This window comes from Acanthopagrus latus, chromosome 13 (assembly GCF_904848185.1).
Source record: "Acanthopagrus latus isolate v.2019 chromosome 13, fAcaLat1.1, whole genome shotgun sequence".
Classification (NCBI taxonomy): domain Eukaryota; kingdom Metazoa; phylum Chordata; class Actinopteri; order Spariformes; family Sparidae; genus Acanthopagrus; species Acanthopagrus latus.
The window spans coordinates 10,374,542-10,401,202 of NC_051051.1; the positions used below are offsets into that span (position 1 = coordinate 10,374,542).

The 26,661-nt window shown below is 41.9% G+C and overlaps 2 long non-coding RNA genes across 2 annotated transcripts in view; both read right to left on the minus strand.

The window, feature by feature from the left end:
- The window catches only part of LOC119031126, a 106,269-nt gene that overhangs the window by 70,371 nt on the left and 9,237 nt on the right, over positions 1-26,661 (minus strand). The gene's annotated exons all lie outside the window — the stretch shown is intronic.
- LOC119031128 lies at positions 25,735-26,483 on the minus strand. Its single transcript, XR_005078532.1, has 2 exons — positions 26,343-26,483; positions 25,735-26,100 (listed from the first exon to the last, which is right to left on the minus strand). It is a non-coding gene; the product is annotated as an uncharacterized LOC119031128 (long non-coding RNA).

The window sequence follows — 26,661 nt, forward strand, 5'->3', positions numbered from 1 at the left end:
CCCCACTCCACTCCATACCTCCTTATTAGAATAAACATCTGAAGAGGTTGCTGTGGTAATAATAGCTGCACGGGCATTGCCTATGGCTGTCCTTAAATCATGGCAGTGTGTAGTAACACACCATGTGCCATTCCTGCCTGGTTTAAAAACACCATATTATGTAGCCAGGTACATTTCTTCTTTTTTACAACCCATCCCTTTCTCTCTCCTCATCTTCCTTCTCTGGACCTATTCTGCCCCCTACTGGGTCTAGCTGTTTTTCCATTTCTTTACTTTACAACTCACTGTTATTCAAATTTGTTTCTCTTTACGGCACAATAAGCAGCTGTCGAGTGTAGCTTTCAATATGCAACCTTGTCTTTAACAAGATCCCATGTCCTCATTCAGGGAAGCGTAAAAAGCAGCAGAATGTGCTGCTCACGTTCAAAGTGTCTTTCCAGTGTCACATTTGGTGAGGACGTAGCAGTAGTAGCCATCTGTTGTGACTTTGCATGCAATGTGATTTCACAGGCTGCTTTTACTGCCTGAAAACTATCCCGGCCTCCTCAGCCTGTCTTTATGAGACGCACCAAGGACAACTAGCTAGTAAAGCGTGTTTGTGAATATGTGTGTGTGCGCTTCTGTGGGCGTGTGAGGGGGAGGGATGGTGTGAGAGACAGGGAGGAAAAGAGGAGAGAGGCCACCATCTATTGCCCCGTAACAAAAGGCTGCTCCTGTTAAATCAGCCGGCTGAATACGCATAAACACTGAAATGCATCATTTGCACGGGGGAGGCAGAGACATGCCACCATTACTCCGTTCCAGCTACTTGACTAGATTTTTCAAATATTTGCCCTCTAAACTGTTTCACTGGACTATTGGTTGTGCTTATTTAAGTATATATTTGAAATAAACCACTTTGCAATGTGTAGCCTTTTCTTATTATTGCATAAATTTGTATTTAAACGGACAGTTCACCCAGGTACGAAAAATAACAAAAACATTCCATTAAGATTGTTTTGGTGTGAGTCTGCAAGTTTTGTAAATGTCACATTCAGAGATGTCTGACTTCTCTCGAGTATAATGGAACTAGGTGGCACCCAACTTGTGGCACCCGAAGTGCCAAAAACCTACATTTGATGACATCTCATTCCTGAAATCATTTTAAGTGACATAGTAATGGAATTATTTTAAGCCAAACCACACTCTTTTGCTAAACCTAACCCAAGTAGTTTTCCATGGATGAGAGGTTCATACTTGTAATAATTAATTAATAACTCCCTCACCAGCCATGATGTAACTTTGGATAGTTAAGTTTGTTTTCTTAGCTAGTGTCTTGACCGTGAGTAGATGCTCGCATCTACTGCATGGTAAAACAGTTGCCAGACGTAGAAAATACATGAAACTGTTCACAACAAGGTCTGTGTTGTATTGTAAATAACCGGGACATGATTATATAAAAAATATATACAGATTGCCATTGAGTTTTCAAATGTATTTTTTTGGTGCCAACTAGATGCATTATATTTAAAGGAGGCAAACACATCTGGGCCAATATTACCAAACTACGCAACTCGCACCAAATCAGCCTCGCTGGCAAAGTAGCACTACAGTTGAGAAGAAAATATGTGTGATTTTGATTTTGGAGTAAACTGCCCCTTTAAGGTAAAAGCAGGAAATGTTCTTGCACACTAAAAAGTGTGCGTAGCTTTAGTGACACATGCTCAGGAAAAGTGTAATATCTACACATCTTCATTCACTTGTACTCAGTAGCAGACTCCGGATGTCTGAGGGGCAAATGTGATAAAAATAAAAGGACCACCAGCTGTATGCGATGGGGCACCAGTGTACAGAGAGGGCACCCGAAGAGGGCACTACATCATGTTTTTGTCAACCATAGGAGCATCCAAGAGGGTGCTTTCGCAGCATTATTTCCAAACATGGAGGCACCAGACAGGGTAATTACCCTTACTCCCCAGTCCACCAGTGCTTATACTCTATCTAAAATCCAATGTTTTGCCAGTACACCTACATTACATAACGCTCTTATACAGGATATGTTTATAGACCTGTTTCACTCAAACTTGTAAATGACACAGGTTAATGTAGAAGTTTTATGGAGACACCATCTTGACAACAAAATTGCATTCTTTTTACTTTGCATATTATGATGCAAGAGGAAGTTGTTTTTGTTTTGTTTTTTTAAACCCCAAGAGCAAACTCAAATGGCATCCATAACTGACAGAGGTATGTCACTGCTCAAGAATTCTGAAGCAGATTACAGCCTAAAATCCCATTAAGAACTGAATTGAATAGAAATGAAGAGGCCTGGCAAATCGAGCCTCTGTGCTGACACCCTCACTCTGGTGGTAATACGCCGTTCACGTCATAACGAATTTACCATAAATACGAGCAGTCAACTGGGGAAAAAGTGGGCATGTCAGCCTCCTAGTGCTAATTACAAGTAGGATGTGTGGGAATTTTTGCTGGCTCCGATATCTCCCACTTGGCATCACAAATTGCAAAAAAGCCTGTCAGCTGGCAAACACGGCGGTGAACCCACTGATGACAGCAGTCCAAGGTAATGCAGATAACAATTATCAGCTATCATTTCACTAATGAAATCATCTCAGTTATATAGATTTTGGTTTTGTTGGACTTAAATTCAGACATAAACTGTGTTGAATTTAGACAGTCTAATGGGGTCTCTCCAATCAGACACAGTAAACAGAAACAGGAAAAAAAAGACGACAACATGTCTGCCACAATTAAAGGAACGGGGCAGTTAAAACTTGGGCATTAGCTTTTGATTTAGTTTGAGTTTACCACCTAGGGGAATCTTGCTCCTCAATTGTTCCCATTCCCAGAGCTGTTCCCTCCCTGCCGATCATGTCAAATTGGTACAGACCGAACACGAACTTTGCCTTCAGACAGTTCAGACAGAAGGAAATGAAAAAGTTGTTTCTACCTTGCTGTCGTCCGAAAACACACAGCAAACCCTCAGACACATCTACACTCTCTCTGCAGGTCCATCCATCTGAGAATTTAAAGGTCCCATATTGTAGAGGGTCAGACTTCCATGTCCTTTTTTTATTATAAAGCAACTAAAAATGTGAAAGCAGCTGATTACCACCCATATTTACGTTTCAAGTCAAGGGAAGTGGCATAATGAGCGACATATTCCACAGAACTAGGCAGTCAGGGAGGGATGGTTGGCATACAAACAACACACAGGATTTTCACCTAGGAGACCACAGTTTAAAAGTGAGTCCAATTCTAAGAGGGTTAGGGTCTCATTAAAACCCATCAAAGCTTTGGGATGTCGGCCAACCTGACTTACAATCCCAAAGCATGAGTATTTGATGAGTTGGGAATTCTAACAGATTGGACCTTTAACTTACTACTATAGTTGAGTTACATAACAAAGATACATTATTATACCTTATTTTAAAACAAACCATGGTATTTTACTAATCCTTACCAAGTGGTTTTACTGCCTAAACCTAACCAAACAGTTTCCCTGCCTAGACTTAATCACGTAGTTTTCTGACCCCTACCTAACCAAGTAGGTTTTGTGCCTAAACCTAACTAAGGTTTTTTGGTTATTTTTTTGCCTAGTAGTTTTCTTGCCAAAACTGAACCCAGTTGTTTTGCTGCCTAAACCCAACCAAGAAGTTTGCCCGCCTAGATTTAATCAAGTAGTTTTTTCAACACAGGGGGTCGCCTCCTGCTCAGGCAAAGATTGCTACAGTCCAAGATGTAAAACAAACACAACCCAACTACAGTTAACAAAAAGACAAATTTACCTGGACCCTTCTGATCACACAGCTCATTAGCAGGCTCTGGCTCAGCTGCCTCATGGCTTCAAAAAAAGGTTTCAATGTCAGCTGGAAGCATTCACAACGCTGCTTCTCTTGTTGTACCTCACCAGACAATCTTAATTCATCATCTCCCTGGGTTTTATTCGTCATTTATCATGCACATAAATGCATTCACCTCATGCGCACACATTATCGTGAGTTTGAGACATCTTTCCTTTTCTGTGTGTGTCCGACTCCTCTGGATTCAGTTCCACATTTCCACATCCTTTTTCTGACTCCAGAGGCTAAGTACTTCATCACCAGACTCTTTTCAGACCTGATGATGAACAAACACAACCGGAGAAACGGAAGCAGACTGAGGGAGGAATGTGCAGAAATATAGACATTCCACAACAACCCATTATGATACAACGTTTGAATATCACGAAACGTGAGATTCAACCTTGTATAAACTCTGCGGTATGTCAGAGGAGGAGCTTTTATACCCTTCTTCTCAACGTCCCCCTTTGTCAGCCTACATTTATACAGTACATGTGAAAGGTTTCATTTCTTCACTCATGAGTGATAGTCAGAGACAATCTGAAGTGTCATTCCCTGTGGATAGAGTTTCCGATACTGCTTCTGAAGTTGTCCAGATTGTCTTCCCTTTTCCTGCCATGCCCTTTTTTTCAGTGGAAAGGGAAATGTCTGTCTGGAACTGATTTTGTAGAGAAAATTTAGACAGCCACTTTTTTAATGAATCCTTTTTCTGGCTTTGTATGCCTTTCATTGGATAGTTGACGGCAGATAGATGACAGTTTACTTTATTTCACCAGAATAATCCTCTCATGGGAAGGAGTAGGAGTCATGGAGGCATATTAGATACAAAAAAACAAGACAATTGCACAGTTATATAAATCAGTAATTAAAGTCTTTTTATCAAGTGTACATGTGGTCACATTTCGGTTTATAATTGAATGTCAGTTTGTTTTAGACTAGTTTGTTCCCTTATGGACCTGTCTAACTGACTCCAGATATGGGTTCTGTAATACTGTGCGATGCACTTCTCTGGGGACTTTGGTGCTGACCCGCTGTGACCATTAGGGACTTGAGATGAAGCCCACCTAAACAGTTCTGTCAGCAAAAGACAGGCAATGTGACGCACTGATGTGACAAGACAACTGTCGGTGCAGTTAACTTTAACTCTGTCCACAGTGCTGTCAGTACCATTTGCACTGTTTGCATCAGTCTTTGTGTGGCCTTTCAGAGTAACGCATTGGATACATTGAGCTTGTTTGTTTCATTTACTGGATACACCTGCAGCGCACAAGCGCCGCAGGGTTGTGTGAGTGACAGGCCGGGCCAAGCTCCAGCCATTTTGGTGCACTAGGCGAGAATGGGATTTGGAGCCCCCCCAAAATCAAGTGTCCAGTGCCAGTGTCGGGCAGTTACAGCTGTGCTTTCATGTGGTGACGTAGGGAGAAGGAAGGGGATTTCTCCCTGCAAAATGGACAGCAAGATTATGATGATCAACGATGATGATGCTTACAGCAGCTTAAACATTTACAGACTCCAGTACGCTAGATAAAGTTACTAAGCAACCTCTGTCTGCTAGTAAAATACTGACAGGCTGATCCAGACAAATTCAATACAATATTGACAGTTTGTTGAGCCATTTCTGTGTAAAAGGTCCAAACAAACTTCGTGTAAAAAAAAATATCAAAAGAGAAACAGCCTGTTTTGACACATCTCCATTGCACATAAACACCACTTACACGCATGGGGATATAAAAGAAAAACATGTGGACTCCATCTTTGTGGACAAGTTTCAAACCCTTTCACTGTCAAAGAGCACAAAGCCAAGATGAAATAAGGGAAGAGGGAGAGATGGGGGCTGACATGCAACAAAGGGTCTCCGACTGCTCACAGCAGCAGGGAAGCGGATGTTTTAGGTCGACACCTTAACCCCTCCGCCTTCAGAGCAACCACTTTTAATCCTCCGAACGAAGAGATGGATCAGGTTCACCTACAGTTCAAACTGAGTTTACAACCGCGATAGTAGTCGCATAAAGCCATGGTGATGTGAAATGTTGCAGAAATAGAAAACGGCATAACCAAAGGCAACTCAATGTCAAAGCACACTTATTCATTTAAAATTCTGCCCGCAATCTGTCTTGTTAGGGATCACTGTAGATATCAGCAAAATCCTCAAATCCTTTATTTTCCCACCCTTGACAACCGCCAGTCTGCGCATAATTTGTTAAAGGACACTGTGTATATTTAGAGGAGCTGTGGGAGCAGGGTACTGTTGACCGAGAAGAGACAAAGAGGGAACGTTACCTGCCGCCATGATGAGGTCGACACCTCCCAGGGTCACTTGACACATACATGGAAACACAAATATATACGCTATTGCTCCAAGACACATTTTTGTCAGGAGCTGGTATAAGTTCTAAGTTCATAAACACATCATTTATTTGTCATGCTTGACTGCTGATGGATGTAATCACCACTGAGAGAAATAATATTCCTGATTAGAAAAATTCCTCATTACATAGATTGGGCGCACCTCTGATGAATTGCCGTGCATTACAGGAAGATTAGGGGCATTTTTTTGAAGCATACTCATTGCAACTCGTGACCACATCAAATGTCGTCAAGATACACACCAGAAAATGTCACTTATGGGGACATTAGCCTTTAATTAGCCATTTAATTGCATTCCACGTCTTAGTTCTTCACGATGGATGTGCGGCATAGCTCGCAAAACAGCAGCCAAAAGACACATCATAAGTACACTGAATTGGTGTTCAAATAAAGGAGCATCTTGAAGTGAACAAATGTTTGCCGATAAATCCCGGAACGGAACGGAAAAATTGTGTCGGCTCCAGCCTTTTCGGTGGACGGATAAAGAAGTGTACACGAAACCTGAGCTGTCTGATCTCACCGCCTTCTGCCATTGACTGCAGCCTTGGGCTTCACGAGACGACTCGACTCATCACAAACTACAGGTGGGGTGAGAGGGGGTACCTGAGCGCTGCAGGTGAGTCAGGATGTGTGTGTCTGTTTATGTCTGAGGTCTGGTGGGTAAGTATTTATTCATGCTTTTTCTTTGTGCGACTACTTCCACCTTTCATTGCTTTACAAAGGCACAGACTCTCTGTGTGTGTTTTGGGTGGTTTTGCCTTGTATTTGTGTGTCTGATCTGTCTGGCTCACAGGAGTGAAGGGTTTTTGTTTTTTTAAGGGGGGACGTAGTCTCCTTGAACACACAATACACCCAAAAAATAGTCTCTTCGGTTCAAGCTCTCTCTCCCTCTCCTCTCTCCCCCTCTCGCTCGCATCCCCTTTGTTGGTCTCTGTAAATATCTCTTCGGTCTGGCTGTACCTGCCTGACCTTGATGGTGAACTCCTCCAAGCGCAGACTGAGGAATTATAGGTGGTTGTGGAAAAAGTGTTGCAAAAAAGCAGCCGAACGCTGAGCCGCTCAACTTTAACCAGGGCAAGTGAGAGAATTTTCTCTTCCTCCCGTGCTCTGCAGTAATCCGACAAGCACTTCATGCAGCACACATAAAACACAGAAATAAACAAAGATTTCCTTGGTGGCAGGAAAACGACACCTTGAAGGGCAGCTGTGGTCTAAACTGCTCGGCAGTGGTGGCGCTGACTGCTTGAGCCTTGTAAAGGACAAGCATCTGTGTCATCTACGTTGTATCAACACGAACGCTGTGACTGGATCAATTTGCAAATGTTCCAACACGCTGAGACTGAATGAACTTTCTTTTCTGGTAAGGCTCCGTCACATGCCGAGACTTTTAGCCCGTAGGCAAAGAGGCTCATAAGAGCGACTGGTGTGATGTTGCCATAGATACATAATCTATTAGGCCTGTAATGATAAGAGCTTCACTCATGCACCATTTAGCGCTTTGCAAGCTCTTGTTGTGCAGCGAAGGATGATTTCTGTTTTTTCTTTTTTCTTTTTCAAGAAAACCACAAGTGATAGAATACTATACTGTTGATCTGCTCATTTTAAACAGAGGGGATATTTCAAACCCTAACCCTACGTAATACTAACCTTAAAGTAATCAGAGAAATATCAGAGAATATTAGAGGAAAGAGGAAACAGCAGTGTGTCTCAGTGATCCTCTTGCTCTTCCTTGTTTGTTTTTTGTTGATGTTGCCAACTGTCACTTTAACAAGGAAGGTAACACTGCTCTGTAGAGCACACGGGCTGCAACATGGTATATTATTGACTATTCATAGTGCAGAATATAGATTAGAGAATATTTTATAAGCGACAGAAGGGCAGGACTGAGGGAAATGGCGTGGTTACAAATCAGTCTGCTACTTCAGCACCGCGGACAGCACCATGGATTTATCAATACGCCGCTGAGTTAGGCCGCTGATATTTCAGAGCAGTGGTCGGGGGGCCATAGATTCTGACTTGAACAAACCTCGGTCAGATAAATGGTCAACGTGTCGGGCCAGGCAGCCTAAGATGCGGCAGGTTAACAAGGGAGAGGGCAGTTTCTTTTGTCCTCGCAACAAGCTGGAATTACTGTCTTGTGGACACACCAATCAACTTGCTGCCCCTTAGCTATGGCGTTGAATAATGGGAAGCATATTTCTAGCAGAATATGATGCTGTCACAGTCAAGCTGACCTTTGGGTGTAAAACAACATGACGTCATTATTTTCATTATTCATTATTTCTTTTATTATATCTTTTTAGACGTTTGGGTTTGGGACGTTTCTGCTAAATGTAAATAAATCTGCGTTGTGAGGTCACAATAATCTCGACCTTTGACCTTTCATCATTCTTGAGATGCGACTGATGAGGACATAATGCCTCTGGTCTCGGCTTTCACAGACGTGGAAGCGTGTTGCCTTCACCTGATGTTGGCTGTGAACAGGAAGTCTGTTCATCCTTTTATAACTAAGAATAAACTAAGAAATCAGAACAAAGTCAGAGCTAATTGAGAATTTGTTTTTTAGCCTTGGCAGGAAGCCGCACTGACACCAAATATTACGACGGTGCGAGATAAAAACAAACAAAAAGTGTTGAGCACATATCCATCACTGTGTGTAATAACTTGTTTGAAAATGATACTGGAACGCCTTTGTTGTCAAGTCATTTGAAAACAGCAGCTAATATACATTTTTGTATTATTATTTCATCAACCCACATGCTGATATTGCTACTTTTAACTGCTTTTAATTGCTGGGGTTGCAGGACCGAAGCCAGAAAAAAAAAGATATTGACCCATATTATCTAAGGTTAGAGTACTTGGGTCATTAAATAGCAGCGAGGTTACATGTCCACACTCCTGAAACTGTTCCTGACAGTGCTGCAGAAAGTGTGAAGGCTTTCAAAAAAGTTTTAAACATAAAGAAAGAAATCACTTTCTTACTTTTTTATACAGCTTGCTCTATGCAGAGATGGAATGAGTCACGCAGGCCGTCACTCGCCTTTCTGTTCATGTCGTCGGCAAGTTAATCAACTTGTTGGTTTATTCGACTTCCAAGTCTTTTGTTGTCGCTTTTCTGCCAATTGTTATCTCGCACCCTCCCTCTAACGCACATACATACACACACACACACACACACACAGCTGTCTGTGAATCCCCGGAGACCAATTTGCTCCTGCAGCTGGCATACTGTAGGTGGTACAGGCCATGGGGCATTTACCCATTTACCAAAGTAATGAGCCTTACTACTATTCATGGATCTCTTACTCCTCCGCTTAAAAAAAATAAAATAAAAAATGCTCCTCCACTTTCTCCCACACACACACTGAAGGGGAAAGTTTTGGTTGACTTTGGCTCAACCCCTCAGTCTAAGAATTCCTGTAGCACAAAATAAAACACCCAGCTAAACTTCAATCTCTTCTATATGGCACAATTAGCCTTAAAGGACAAAACCGGGTAAAGAGCAACATTACTACAAAACAGCTCCCACTGAAAAGAGGGAGTAGAGCCGACACGTAACCTGAGGGGAGCAAAAAAGAGGATTCGCAAGCTGTTCAGGCCCAGCAAATGAACACGGAGAGGAACAATGATGATGTTTAGTTTATTAAGAGCACGGTCATTTCCAAGATCACCAAGACCCAACCGGTATCCATTCCTTCTCTGACATATCCTGCCAGGATGCATTTTTATTTCCACGACAAGCACAGCAGCTGACAGTAAACAGAAATCTTTTACTGTTGGGACTGACAGCAATCAACAACTGTTTGCATCCCTTCTGGAGATCCCTCCTCCTGTGGAACTATTGACGGGCATTGACATAAGTGGAGGTGGCGAGGCAAGAGGGTCGTGACAGCAAACAGCAAGCAGACACTGAAATTTAAACTAGCGCAAACGCCCCTCAGCCAGCTGTTGGTTGACAGGAAAAAAAAAAAGCTTGTGCACGTGACATGGCCAGCTGGATAATAATGAAGAGGTGGGGACCAGGCATGTTGAGGAAATCCTGCTTGAACTTCTGTAGCTGAAAGCTTCATGAACAATATGAGCGAGCTACTGTGAGTTCAAGTTCATAATTGAGGTGCACATGAATTAAAAAGAAAACAAAAAGAGCACATGTGGCATTAAAAAAGTGAATCTAAAGTATCAAAATAAATAAATAAACATTGTGCATAGAAACCTGCATATTGACAACATCAAGCACAAGCAACCAGCAGTGGAAGAAGTAAAAGTCCTGCATTTAAAACATTAATCTAACCTTAAAAAGTACTTTAAGTATCAAAGGTTATTGAACTTATTACTGTATAACGGATGATTTTGGACTAACATTACTGCTGCATTACCACGTATTTAGTATTTATACTGCTGTAGTTGTTTAAGGTTGAGCTTCTTTTCCGTGCTTTATATACTGTTGGGTTGCTTAATCTACAGCAATGCACTGCAGTCTACAAGATCCGTCCTGCGAGAACAACACATCTCTACATTTTAACTTTTCATGAGCCTAGCCTGTTTTCAGCCTCAGGTGACGAGGCATTCTCCAGCAAATCCAAGAGGGTTTGTTTAAATAGTTAATTTACCGAGGATCTTTTCCTCAACCTATAAAACTTAAGGCTATAGTTTACCACATTCATTCAAAAGTAAGTATTAGCTCTCAGTGGACAGGAAAAATATCTAAACTTATAATCCTAAAACTAGTGTTTTATAGCACAAGTAAAGATAAAAAAAAAAAAAGTCAATATTTGTTATGCAGTGGAACTGAAATAGAGGGCTGCATGAAATAGAAAGACTCAAGTAAACCATCTTAAGTTTTTAATGAGGTACAGCGAGTACTTGGGTAGGGATGACGTATTAGCATCATTTAGCATCACCCTGGTTACCTTGATGAAGGATTATTTAGTTGGATTATTGCAGAAAATCACCTCTGTGGCAAACAGCTTTACGATGCAGTTGGATGTGAACACATTTGATGTCCCTGTCAACTTCTGTAGTCTAATTTAAAGACTTCTATGCAACTGCCTTTTGTCAAAGAAGTGTAAATGCTCTACAATTCTAACGTTGTAATTCATGCCATAGAACAAAGTATGGCCATCTCTTAAGCTTGTGTTAACCATAGATCTTATTACAGGCATTTATCCAAAAAAAAAAAACCTTTAAAAAAAAAACCCACTGCCTTCAAGACAAGGGAACCAAAAGTACAAATATGCTAACTTACAGAATGGTTTACGTGTCGCTCCCATGGCACTCTATTAATGAGGACACATACATGGCACAGAAAAACACCTACGCAATGCTCCAATAGCTATGAGCAAAAGTGAGACTCCCGCCCATCAGCCCTCTGCCCCATTATGGAAAAACCAACCCACATTCCACTCACCTTGTTCAGGAGACCCATAGGCATCACCACACGAGTTTCTGTGGCTATTAGTCATAATAGTGGACAGTATATACAGAAGCCAGTGGTAGGAGTTGAAACTTGTGCTGAAGTCAGGAGGAATTCATTATTGAGAAGGTGCATGTAAGGACAGCTGAGGGAGAAAAGGGACTTGAAGATTCATGCAGACAAATGAAAGCAACTTTGCAGTCCCACCAGAGATTGTCAGCAGCAGTCTGAGGTCTGAATCTGAATTACAGTGCAACACTCAGCCTTCTGTTTACTTGCTAGAGCTCACCCTGGCACGGAAGGAATGGTAGATGAGGGCAGACTACCCTCTGTGGATTTGTAAGTCACATGTATATGAATTTAGGGATTTGTGGACGGGGCTGGAAAGGGCAACTACTGACTACTGAAAAACATAAGCTGAAGTCAAGAGTATGGAAATGAATTGCACCGCCAGAATAAACTGTAAGTTACCATTTAGTGTTGCCAAAGGCAAAGCTATGGTCGCAGACTGGCAGGTACACAATCTTGTCACCTGTTTTCTATAAAAGTAAGCTTGTGATTGCTGATCTAGTCATCATGTTAGTCAGATGTACATATATATCTATATAAATCGCAGGGTTTAAAGTTTTCACTTACACTGAGATCCTAGGGACACGCCCACACCACTTTTTTGTTGTTGCCAATTTTGCACCCTTCACGTTTTAAAAGCAACAGTTCTTAATACTGTAAGTAAATAGCGAGCACCAAGAAATGTTAAGTAACCAGTGAGAATGTTTTGCTCTTGCTCTTTGCTCTGAGTCTGGTGTGACTTAAAGACAACATTTAAAAAGATTGATAAGGATGGTACTTTAAAAATGGTTGATTTTTAAATTCATGAGAATGAAAAAATAGAAATAATTGAAGCATTGTTATTCTATGTTAGCAGACTTTATTTCTTAACTAACGTAAGCTACTGATGCTCTTACGGCACTGAAAGAACGCGTATAGGGTTGCATCAGAAAATGCAACTCTGGACCCGAGTCAGAGTCCTTCACAAAGACATTCACTGTGAACTGCATCAAACAACGTAAACAAATCGTCCACGGACTTGTAGGCAACTGAGAGAGACATTCTCAAATTATTCAAATCCACACACACACGACCAGTGAAAAAGTGAATAATATATCAATTGCTTCAAATTGCACATAGAGCCCCTTTAATTTATGTCCTAGCATACAGATATTTGAGCTCTGTGCATGAAAGGAATCATGATTGCAATCTGTTTCTCTAACAATTAAAACATATGCAGCATTGAGACAACAAGGCAATTAACCTTAAAATATTATGGCAAAGTTGATTTATCATCATTAACTGACATTACATTATTCTCTGAGTAGTTTGTTCTTTGTCATATAGTGATATTGGATATTGTTAATCGCTGGGCTGACTGATATTCGCTGGTGCTTCCTACAGTAGATGCGCCGGTACCTTTGCAATCCACATAGAGTCACATTTTTGACTTTTTAGTAGCCTCAGCTATGCCTTTTGGATGCGTCATTAGTGTCTAGCCTGACCTTATACGGTCTCCCCACCACATTGCTTAAACTCACACACACTGAGGACCATTAAAAAACGGTTCATCCAAGCCCTTATGTCCCCACCACTTTTCAACACAAAGTGATGCCCTCGGTTAGAATAGTAATGATCCGGTGGGTTAGAACTAGTGTAAAATTCTCTTCCATCTCTTCTGGCCCAGATCTTCATGTCTTATGCTGATCCTTTGACTTTTTTTTTTTTTCCTCTCCTTGGATGTAATTTTTTACTTTAAAAGGATTTCTTCACATAGTTATTTCTCAGGAAATCCTAAGTTAAACAGATGATGTGGTTGGCTTCGCTGGAACTTAATCATCGCGCTGCAAATCATGTAAATAGGCCAATGTATCACAGATTTTCCGAATTTATACTGAGCAAAATGATTATGCATTCCAGCTGTGTGCCGAAATAGCTGATATAACTAAATAGTACATATAATTACATGCAAATGTTCGCCTAGCTTTCATCCACTCCCCAGACTCAAAGTAAGCCTTGTCTCGTCCAGATCCCAGCCGCACCACACAGCAACACTCCTGTCCCGCGGCAATCCCGCGTGTCCTGCATGATTCTGATTTAATGTCAGCCCCTATTGTGGCTGATTACAAGCCTGATCAGCACTGATGGTGGATGCGAAGAAGCGGGGCTCTGTTTAACAAAGTCTCTTGGAGTTTTGTGTGGGCAATGCCCAAACAGGAAAAACAAAAACAAGAAGAAGATGAAAGTATCCAAAGTGGGAAGTGCCCTCTTGATAACACCAATGACAACAGAAAGTCCCAGCTCTCATGGACCAACCCTCATCCCGTCTCCGAACATGAAAGGAAGTTTCCTCCACAGTCAAAAAAAAGAGGAGATAGTGCCGTCAGATCCACGCGCACTGGCAGACGATCATCTGTATTCTTCTTCTCTACCCTCTGCGCATGTTGCAAAAATGCCTGGATGTGAAATTTAAGCAGCATAAATGTCTCCCGACAAAGCAAAGTTCAAGCGGGAGCCGTGGGACTCGAAGTTCTTTACATTCTAGAGAGTTGTTGGGTGAGAGTTTTTCTTTTTTTTTTCCCCCTTTTCTTTTCTTGTGATTCAGCTTTTATTCAAAGAGGAAAATTCCCATGAAAGAGGTTTATTCATGGGGAATTTGGGAAAAAAAAGTACTGGATTCCAGAAAAGACAATGAAAAAGCACTGCAAGTTAACATCAAGAAGCAAGCGGCCTTGTCGCTAATTTGACCCGCGCCCTCTCCCTGCTCTATATTTCCATCAGAGAAGGAAGCTCAGAGTCAAGTCATGTGGGTATAGTACAACATGTACACATGTAGTAATTAAAGACAAAGTCATGTTCTCATTTTTACCTCTCAACTTAATGCCACTTCCTTTACATCTGCATCCTTTATGCTGCAGAGTGCGAGTTTTTCTGTAATCACTTGCCTACACCGTTTTTGTTCACCCCAGGGTGGTTGGCTGACAGAAGCATGACGCCTGATCTTACTCTATTTGAGGGCGACCGTACATTTCTGTTACGCTGTCAGAAATATTCAGTCAAGAGTTTGTGTTACAGCCTTTGTGCTCATGCAAGGTCGTGTGTGCGTCGGATGTGCTCGTCTGAGTGTCAGATTCCAAATCTAACATGATTCCGCCATCATGTCTGGATCACTCTGAACGACAGAATATACCTCAAACAATGAGAAATACATGTATGCCATATTTTGAACCCCTTTTTCCTACTTGAGAAAGGAAAAAAAAAACGCAAACACCTGGCTTTTGTCGGCATTCATTCATTCCTGGGTCAAACACTCCACAAATATGACAGTTAATTAATGAGTGGCTTTTAATTATTCAGCAACTATAATAAAGGTGTTTTTTTAATAGATCCTTCCTCATTTGTTACATTTTCTTATATCTGGAGTGCCTGGATTTGCCTCTGGCTGTTGAGTCGCAGGTATTCATTGGCTCCAGCCCCAGTCAGCAGTGATGGGAACATGATACCAGGGTGGACGTGCACATTTTTTCTCCCTTTTACGGCGCCATGTGTTGGACGTCAGCATTGCACATCGTTTAGTCCTCGCAGAGTTTGAAAGAAAGGGACTGAAGTAAAAGACATACAAATAGCTGGCCTTGCAGTTCATTTTCTTCCGCTCCCTGATTTCTGGTGCCTTCGTGACGGCAAACATGACACACAGAGAGGAAACATTGTCTACCAGCAATGATGAGGAGTAAATCGCTCATTTTCTTTTTCTTTTTTTTTTATTTCTCTCGCCGTCCTGTCATTCCCTTCCGTCACGCACACTCCCTCATAATTTGCTGTCATTATCCAAGGGGCTGTCAATTGAGATATCAGCTGTTCGCACCGGCCCGTCACATCTATCCAACGGCACAGCAGCACACCTTCACCGTTCGTCTGTCACCTCGATACTTTAAATTTTTTTTTTTCAATCTGATACTCTCTCCGCATTGAGCTCATTCATGCTGCTGTTTTTTGCTCCACCGCCCAAAAACCACCCAGTCTTCACATATTCACCAGCCTCATCATTCCATTTGGCTGTCACCACCAGCGTCGATCACAAATGTGGCTTAATCATTAATGTAGCTTAAACAAAAGTGAGCTTGTTGCTGCTTTACTGTGATACGTCTTGACAGTAAAGGTAAGCTTGAATGTACATGCATCCATACAACATGTTCCTACAACAAAGTAAAGAAGATTGAACCTGAATCGAGCTTTAAAAGGAAAACATAAAGGGGGAAAAGTGATCCAGAAGTAGCTCAGGGATCAGTTGATGGAGGGGTCGACTGCCAGTGTATAACTTTTACTTGTGACTGGTTAATATTTGGCTTAGTGACTATCATCCAAAGGTACAAAACTACCAACCAAGGTCCAAATTATTAAAAAAGTTGACTGTTGACTCTCATTCCCAGCGATGCTTTGGGTGGGCAGACAGCCCGTCCTACCAACCCAAAGTGTCAGTGTTGGACGACATGGGAAACCCAAAGCATCGGTGGGCTGACGAGTCAGGAATGACATCAAACATTCAACTTTATTAGACATTGGATGTTCAATACAGGTATGTACATTAGTAAACAGTCTGCATTACAGTCATCCATAAGTGAAGCTGTCCATTTCTATGTAGAGTAGCTTTGAACACTTGACGTGTCACTGTTGTAAGTACAGATTTTGCCCGTACACAGCTGGACATGCAATTTGTTGACAATCTGAGATGGGCCAACCTGGCTTATGATAAAAACTAGCAAGTAGACGACTTTGCTAATACAGCCATATGGTAATAATAACACCTGTAGCTTGTGGCATTTGCCTTAAAGCACATTGCATGGCAGGATGGGACGCAGTGCACAATATTGGTCAAAAACTTTTTCAGACGTCACCCCTTCTTAAATGAGATGATTTTCCCCACTCCTCGTGCACCCCTTTACCTTCTCCTTCTCAAACCATCTCTTCTGCGGCTCTCGCGCTTGCCTGGCCCGGCAGCAGTTTGTGTTGCCGCAAACAGAGGAGCAGGCAGGAGAAACCCACCATGACAGACTGATAACAATGCAGCAATACCACGGTAATTGGCCTGGGGCTTACAGAGAGAGTCTGGTGTTCTGCAGCCTGGTATTTTTGGGATGTGAGAGCAGAAGGGAGGGTTAAAAAAAAAAAAAAATGGTGGGGGGGGGAGAATAGTAGAGGCACAGTGTCAGTTCTGATTATGGATGAGTTGTGAGATAAGTTGAGTTAGGACATGTTTTTGTGAGGTGGAAAGAATTGTGTGTGTGCAGGTGTGTGTGTTTGTGTTTGTAAGTGCGGGTTGCACACATGGCACGCATCTAGATCTGCCACACAAAGCTCTAATCAGCAGAGATGGGATGATGTTTAAGCACATTTTTTTTTTCTTAAGGAGCGATCAAAGAGGGCACTCATTAAGAACGCTAACATTTAAAACTGCAAGCGTTTCATTTATGGATAAACAACCATCTATGATGCTTTTTTCTTGAAGCTTCTGTGTGAAAAATCCTGGCTCGGATGTTTCATTAGGATTTTCAACAAATGTTTTATTGATTCACGCCTTTGACACCGGTGGGGAGGCCTCAGATACAAGCCTCTCCACACCGGCTCTCGGCATCGATAAAAAGCACATTACTCTGTCAAAACTACATTATGCCACCACCAGCTATCTATAGGCTTACCTATCTCGCATCATTTTCATCCAGTCCCTTTTTTTTTTTTTTTTTGTTAACTTGGCTGGTCCTGTTCAGAAAAAAAAACAAAAAAAAACTCCACCATCAATCACGGGCTAAAAGGGAAGCCTGACCTTTTTTGACTTAAAGCGGCGCACTCAGCGGCTCAAAAAAAAAATCGAGCCATATCAGACACTGTAAGTTTAATCATTCGCTGTAGTGTAGCTACAGGACTGGGACTTGTGTCTGAGGTCTCGGGAATGAAAGTACCTCAGTGGTCTGGGACTTGCGCCAATAAACTCCTCAGTCTCAAAAAGAAGCCTCAGCGATAAGCCGTATATATATTACTCTGTGCTCTATCCTCTTCTGTTTTTCTGTTTTTTTTTTTCCTGTCACCAATCCCGCCGGGACTCCACCTGGGAGTCTGTCAGGGATTCAGGGCGCTTGAGGACATGACAGTCGGCACTTTAGGTTCTGAAGCGGAAAAGAAAAAGACATAATTACAATAACTGCATTTCTGTCTGTCTTCGGCGATGGCATCCCCTTTACTTCTCCTTATCTGCAGACAAAAAACCTCTTGATACTGTCTGAGAGAAAGTGTAGGATTAAGCCTCATCTTTATATTCTGTGCAAAACTTTCTTTATTTTTTTTCTTTCTGAACAACTTCTCCGCAGTTTTGCAGTGATGTCGCGAACTATTGCATATCACAACGTAGAGGCCACAACCTAATCTTGCAAGAGACTACCTACTGATTGTACAGTGTAATGGCTGTGGAAAAATTACATCATCCATGTGTAGTCCCTATGATATTACTACGCGATTCAACCTGGAAGGAAGGAAGAGGCTTTGTTTTCTTCAGTTGCTATCCCTGGACAGTGGCCAGGCCATTAGCAACAGTCACGTCACTAAAGGTATATTTGCAAGCAGCAGTGCCATAATACTACACCGAAACACTTGAGCTAAGTTTCTGTTTTAACTTCCAATTACACCTTCGACCGGTCCCCTACTTTCATATTTCTTGCTCATCTGATACACAGTAATATAAGGTAAAGGATTTATACAGTAAAGGCAGCTCAAAGTCAGTGACAATAAATAACATGCACCAAGCGCTGCACATAAAAAACAGAGACAGAATTACATAATAATGTAAAATATGATGAAAAGATAAAACCCCACCCACTACGGAAATCGGCATAGAAATGCACATTGCACAAGCTCAGACGCACACGTCCACCATCAAATTGTTGGCAGATTAATTGAAATATGTCATGAGAAAAATGGATCTGTGAAAACTGAGTGGCGACTGCAGCAAAGGTAGTAATAGAATTTTAATGGACTCACAGCATGCACAGTATGCGCCTGTTTGTCAAATTACATGAACGTACCGGTGCATTTCACGAGGGATGCATTACATAGAGTTCGCCTCGCAAATCCTTCTCTATCCAAACCTCCTCGCAGGTGCCTGTTTGTGATAATGAGTTATCAGAAAAAAATTAAAGCTGAATGGGCGTTTGCAACTGTACTATTTTTTTTTCTTTTTTTTTAGAGAAGGAGTCAGCTGTCTTAGGCTTCAACACAACGTCAGGTGTTAACCTTTCCGACTACGCACAATGCTATTGCACCTTTGATAGCTTCAACTATATCAAGTCGTCTCTACCAAAACAAACCGTAGCTTGTCACAGTTCAGACTCCCCTCGATTCCTCCTGGGGGAATAAAGTTTCATGACGCTGTCAAAATCCTAAAGGTCGACGATGGTCCCTCTCATCAGTCTTGCCAGGGGCCACACGGAGCAGCTGCTTGAAGATCGCTCACGTAATGACGTGACTTTGAAGTCACACAAGCTTTTCACATCCGTCAAGATGCTATACAATGTACCTGTTCTGTGATAACTGACTGAAGAGACGCTAGGCTGGAGCAGATGTAGTGTAAAATAACCATAGTAAGTAGATAGTGGTGAGTATAAAATAACCACAGTTAGTAAATAGTGACTAATGGTAACTGATAGTAAGTGTTATAGTGATAAAAGTAAGAAACAAAGGGTAACAAGTGTAAAAGGGTTGCTGAAACATACTACTGCGCACCAGCTGACTGAAAAGTGCATCTGCTGATTAAAGCTGCTATAGTCAGATAATGTCAAGTGTGAAAATGTAACCACAAATCTAAGAATAACATCATATAACCAAATATGTAACACTTTCATTAAGTTTAAAAATACAGTGCAAAGAGTGATCAGATATAATGGGATGCATCAAGAAAGGGAGTTAACTGAAGGCCTGAAGGCCAGAGTTTCTAAGAGCCAGTGATAAGGACACAGGGAGAGCACCTTCTTAAAGAAACCAAAGCAAGGCAAAGAGCAACTGGTCAACATGCAGTTCTGCACATACGCCAATCTTCGCGCAAGCGCAGAAGGTAATACTGTGTTTTTCCACCTGAGGTACGGGGATTTTCCATAAGAAAATATGGTGTTTTTCCATAAAGAAATAACAGTGTCAGTAGAAATTAAGCAGAATAGTGATTGGTTGAAGCCATGTTGTCTGAACGGACACACCCACTTTTATGCATTTAAAAGAGGATGTTCGGGGATTTGAGCCTCGGGTCAGTTTGGTTTTTTTTCATGGATTTTGTCTGTGACTGATCCCGTTCTTTTTTGCCGGCAAATAAAGTCCTACTGCACTCAGCCTTGAAGACTCCTGGTGACTTTTTGATCTTTGAAATCTTTTGGACCAGCCAAGAAAAGAGAAGTCATTTATACGACACAGAGACGGGTCTTCTTTTTCGTGTCTCAAATTTAAAACTCCATTTCAGTCTTGCTCTACAAAATGCTTAATTGTCAAGAGGAAGGTGCTTTAAAGGGCGACTCCTGGTGGCCGTGCCGCACAGCCACTTGACATTAAGACTTTAGAGGAAAACTGTGCCGTCTTACAGGCCCAGATCTTTGTTCCTTGTTCGATGATGTACGCCAAGTAAGTTTAGGTATCTCAAATGCCATCAAGATTTCAAACAATGTCGAGCGCTGAGGGAGAAAGATTGAGAGGGCTAGATTGGGAGGGGGGGGGTTGCTTGAGCGAGTAGCATCCGTCTCTCCCTTCAGAAGTCTTCCCAGATCTTTTTGGGAAGTTTGAGCCAATCAATAACCTGTCAGATAGAAAGCCTTTTTCACTTTTAGCCCTGTCCAACCGCTCGCTTGCTTAGCTCAACTCAATCCAGCTCTCTGCTTGTTTTTCAGCCTGCCTCTGAAACTCGTTTTATTACCTTGACTCTATTGAGCGCGGCTGCCGGCTCAAAGAAACATTGTCCCCTCTTACGCTGCTCAGTCTCGTAATAAAAGAAGGGGTCACGGTGTCAGAGATGCTCAGCAAATTGGGTGGTGGAAAAAACCTCGCATTACGGAGTACGAAGTTACTCCCGTATAGCCGAACCTCCGCTCTGCCTCTCTCGAGTGTGCCGCTTCCGACCGACTTCTGCCGCACTGCTGGCTTTTGATTCCGTGGGCTGAGGAGATTTTGCCACTGTAAAATTGATTGTCTGAGAGCTGAAAGGCCTCAGAGGGTTTACAGTTAATCAGAGCTGCTAAGGTCCCTTTTCCTGGAACACTTCGGTAAGACCTGAACAGTTGATTTTTAAGAAGCTCTTAACATTCTTCGTAAACTCTTTTCAAAATGCCACAGTAAATAACAAAACTACCAACAAAAAAGAAAAAAAAATACAGAACACAGATCTTTGTAACTGTGCCTATTTTCAGTGTTTATACTACTTTATTAGCTTGATATTTGATGATAAATTAAAATTTTAATGATAATGTAACATGTCTTCATGTTTTACACTTTTTGCCACCATTCTCATACACTCTTAAAGATGCGATACGAAACATTTACACACTAAAATGTCTATTTTGTTGAGTTGTTCACTTACATTAGTAAACCAAACGTTTCAAACAAGGCTCAAACCAAAACAAATCCAAAAGTTTTCTCAGGGCAACAGTGTTTCGCTTGGTCTTTTGGGGCAAAGTCTTTTGGTAAATCAGTGAGAGTGAGGATGGAGGACGGGGGACGGAACTAAATGTTAGAGACAAATACCTTTGAAAGGTTTCCTCGTCATCCACATTGCTGCTTGGGCCACATGGATTGGCTGCACGACTTTCTAACATTAAACTATGTCTTTTTTTCATCGTTGTGAGGGGCACCTATAGCGGCAGAAGTTGCTGTACATTTCAGAAAGCTGACCTGAGAATCTATGCAATACTGCTGCTGTTCACAAGTTAATGATGATACTTAATAAATGGCACAAATGTGTGTTACCATTGTTGTTTGCAAATGCATCCAGTCAATGGCGTTCAAACGGTTGATCATTTTTGACAGCTGATTTGGATTTATTTATCGTAAATTTGCTTTCCTCTCGGCCCACCTCAAGTCATCTCGCAGCCTCAACCAACAAGGTAAAAGCCCCAGAGAGGTTTACCCTCAGGACTCACAACATGCCTCACCTCAGGTAATCATCGGCTGTCAATCATCCATCACTCAGACCCTGTCAGTACATGCTCATGGCATCGCATCATTTAGATGATTGATGACCAGTTGGGCTGGGGAAGGGAAAAAAAAATTGTAGTCTTCGGATCTATCTATAACAAATACTGTGTCGATTTCCACGTGAGCACTCGCGCACATGTGCAAACAATCTCTCTCTCTAAATTGCATGTGTCCTGTTACACAGAATTTTGACACGATGAGCCATTAATTATTCCACTTTTTCAACAGTCTTCCTGTCATTAAATGAGGAGATGGAAGCATGAGGGTAAATGTGGTGTTCAGAGAAGAACAAGCAGGAGAGACGGGTTATGTCTGTCCTCAAGCAAACGGAAGAAAATGTTCTCTCTGGCAGAAAGAAACCAAAGGCTCTGTCCTCTAGCCCCCACCCTGTCTTCATTCCAGCAGATGAACTCTACCTCTCGTCACAATACGCCCTTATTCTTGTTTCTTAGTATCTCTTCTTTTCCCTTGTTTCCTCTTTGTGGGTTCACCCTAAACAACTTCCCGTCCTCACTTACAGCAGTTGGCCTGTGCATCTGATAGAAATACATTAACACATTACGTGGCATGTTAGATCACTCAGAGCAATGCAGTACAGCATTATGCGCATGATGACTGATGAGCGTGCACAGTGAGGACAGTAATGTCGTCCTTAAGTTTCATAAACAACGTGTTCGGCAAGCCAGACAGACAAGGACAGTCATTTTACAGCATTGCTGACTTCGATTCAGTTAAAGTGCTTTTAATAGATCAGTCACCGAGAGTTATTGTGACTAATGGTGACATCTGTAAATTGAGTTTGTTGGAGAAAGTTTGGTAACTATTCCGTACACAGCCGCTGGTGATAAAATTTGATCAGTTAGAACTAATGGAAGTTAGGCTAAATGAAGGATAATGTGCACTGCGTTCACATATTACCAAACTCGTTACCTCATACCATACCTCATTGTTAGATTCCTTTGTTATATGTCACATTTGATCCATATGGTGTTAAAAAGAAATGAAAGAATTAGTAGCTGCCAGTGCTATTTCACACGTTTTGTGTATACAGTACATTTACACGTGTGTCAAAGACACACTGTGTGATTTTACACTTCATTAAAGACGTCAGTCACCGTCATCAGTGTCAGTGACTCACTCACCCATTAGTCAGTCAACACAAGATGTTTGTTAGCAGTCGACTTCAGATCTTATATTCATTTGACTTTGAATGACAAAGTGATGAAACTGGCTAAATACTGAATGCCCAGCCTAACATACATGACATTTAAATGTGATCTGCTCGTTCATTAACTTAAAACTCTTTCTATCCGGATATAAAAGTACACAGAATGATCCAACGCACAGTAAGATGTGTTGAGGGGGAATTCAGGTATTTCTAAACCTACGCCCATTTTGGTGCACAGCTGCAAGCTGAGGCAATTTTTCTGAACCAATTCCGAAACTATGATGAGTAACAATCTTTTCCAATGTAAATATATTGCCAAGGTTTAAAAACAAACTCCCAAGGATTACCCATAATACATTACCATCCAGTTATTATATCTCCTTTTAAAGCTCAAGTACGTTGGGTTTAGTGGCCCTAAAAAGGCCCCATCCATTGAATCTGCTGACATCAATTTAACAGATGAAGCTGCTTAGAAGGTTATTTTAATCATTGAAATTGGTGTAGTTCAAACTGTCCTCGATGAACGTCAGCGAGGGTGAGAGGTTACACAGATATTTGTACCATGTGGTGTAGAGAGCCTTTCATCATCCTTTTATATGACAGAATGAATGCCAAGCACAGCCGATGGGCCAAAGCCAACCTTGATGCTGTTGGTTTTTGGGAGGCTGCCACTGGGCACAATGCTGCTCAATAGCAAGGTCAGCTGATTTTAAAAGAGCTCAATGTTCAGCACAAGGCGAAGTCTGATACCTGGTGGCTCCACTGTGGCACGGTTAAGTTGATATTTTAGATTTATGTGCTGCAATTTCTAAAACATGTATTCACTTATCATGCACTAATGGCCACACTTTCAACATGAAATACATTCTTGAAAACCCATCGATATGCTCCGCACAAAAAAAAAACATCTAATGTATTACACAAACACACACGCACATATCTCTATAAAAGGTGAGTGTTAAGCCAGGCACGCTCCTTCATCGACCCACGCAAAATGCCTGAAAGCACATTGACCGTGGTTGCCCAGTGGGACTGCAGAGTCAATATAAACCAACAGGAGCGATGATTGATTGATCCCCTGCTACCCTACTCTCCTTCTCTCCTCCGCCTCATCATACCCTCCATCCATGCCCCACCTCGGCTCTCCCTGCAGTCTCTGCAGGCTCGTTCAGACCTTGTAGCTTCCCTGCAAATGTATCCAGATTGGATCGAGATCCATAGAGTAGCGATTTCAGTTCACACCTGGCATTAGAATGAATCTCAGACCGTGTCCTCACTATGGAAATCTGAAAACAAATCTTTTTGACTCAGTTTTTTGACTTCCATCAACACTAAGCCACGCCCGAAAAATGGAGCTTTTCCAAAAGGGGCTCTACAGACTGGATAAATCACCTTTCTAACCAACGCATTTGCATCGAGAACATAATTGTCCACATACTCGCCCATGTATGACATGTGTTACTGGGGGATTTCACTACAGGGCAAACTAACGCCCACAGACGGATTAGAACTCGATGTAAAACACTGTATAATTTTGTGAAAATGAGTGTTCGTGGACCAGTGACTGATAAACTTTCTTTGCCAGCTCAGGCATCTGATGACCATCTGCACCACTCCAATCTTTATACCAATCTTTCGTCTGCAACTTTGACCAGCATATGTGTCAGTGTGCAGTGGGTAATTGGTCTGTGCAAGTATAAATGATCCATAGTCGTTTGAATTGTATGATGAAAACCGTCAGTTTACAAGGTATTTCCTTATTTTGTTGTCCTACTTGTGCTAATGCTGCTGTGTTTTGGTTGTGTCCAATTAAAGCTTTAACTTTGTTACTGTCATTGTAATATTAGTGTGTCAACTGTCCACCATGCCACAAAGTTCATAGCTAGAAAAGTAGAGTGTGCGCTTTCAAAATAAATGTTGCTTTTTTAATGCATTTCAGTCTATCTCAATCTATTATCAAAATAATCAGCATTAGGCTACTGAGCTATCCGATGTATAAAAATTCTGTTTCTGTTTCTGTGTGGTTACCTTTTACTGTTCAAGTTGGTTAACGGCACACTCTGGGTTGAAGCTCAAGCAGAAATCACATCACAAAGCATTTATCAATACCGACTACTAAAGAACAAGCTCACACATGTCAAAACACATTTGAATTAGCACAAGTTGGACAATGAAATTAGGAAATACCCCCTGAACTGGCTCTTGTCATCACACAACTCAAACAACCTCAGATGACCACAGCTGCGGACTTTAGCTTGTTAAGTTATCCAAACTTTCAGCCATTTTTTGCAGATCCTGCCGACTGACCCTGTCACATCCCAATTCCACATTATTTGCATCAATGGCCATTTACGATGACTTTACCCCAGATTCACTGTATTGTGTACAGGGCCTATTTAAAAATCCCACTGACAACCCACTCAACCTTCCTATTTTACAATTTCTCAGGCACTGTGGTTTCACAAGTGTCCTATTTGTAAAGTATTAATGAAATAGCTAATTAGTGTAGGTGTGGATTATTAAACACCTCCCATTCAAGTAGCAAACACCCATGTGCAGATCTCACCTAGTTATGAGCAGCAGGGGTAGAAAAAGAGATGTGTGTGTGTGTGTGTGTGTGTGTGCGTGTATGTGTGTTTGACTGAAGCGGAGGCAGGAATCATGGTGAACTCTAATCTAGACCCTTTATCAGGCTACATATTTTAATGAGCTGAACACAGAACGAGAGACAGGAAGCGAGGTCAGCTTTAAACACAGTGATTAACAGTTCAAAGAGAACAACCGGGTTTCATCTACCTCTCCTCCTCTTGGCCGTCCCTCCCCTGACACGCAGTTCCTCTCATCTTCAAACGACCCGGGTGGAGGGTGGAGGGGTGAGGGATGGCCTCTCCCGGGTCAACCTACAGGGAGCATCGATGGAAGGAGGATGGAGGGCTGGAGGGCAGCTTTGTTGCCTGCTTGGCCTCTCCCCTTGCTGGGCAGTGATTAAATCAAGGCCCTGGTGCGAGGCCTTCTGCTGGGGGCAGCAGTCGGCTTCTACCCCCGCAGAGCTTGGATGCATCCCCGAAAGAATATGTCATTTGTTTTCTGAATTCATTGTCATTGTAGTTCCCTCACACAACTCAATTTTCTTGCCTACCATGAGCCAAATACATCTCAAGTTTTGCTATTGTTGGGTTTGAAGGGCCTCACTGATATACTTCACATAGCCCTTGGACAAGAATTAAAGGTATCTCACAAAAAATCCTGGTGTGGAAGCCCTTCAATTAATATTCTCCTGCTGTACACTCACCAGATTGTATGAAGACATTTTCCTGGAAATAGAAGATGGATTGAAGTGATATTGTATGAGAAAACTTCAGAGAGTCAAGGGAAGCAGAGTCGAATATTTTATTCAGCGAGTCTAGCTAAGGACTTAAATGGTGTAGGCCGGGCTAATGTATAGCGGAGGCAGATGATCTTCCCTTTTTATCATCATTGATCCAAGATTTTTGAGATGGTTCTAGATTAAACCCTTGGAATGTAAAAGGGTTCTCAGTGGAACTGCGTCAGTGGGTTCTTGTTCACAACCTCAGATGGTAAAAAAGTTCTTGATTAAAAAAGTAAAAGGG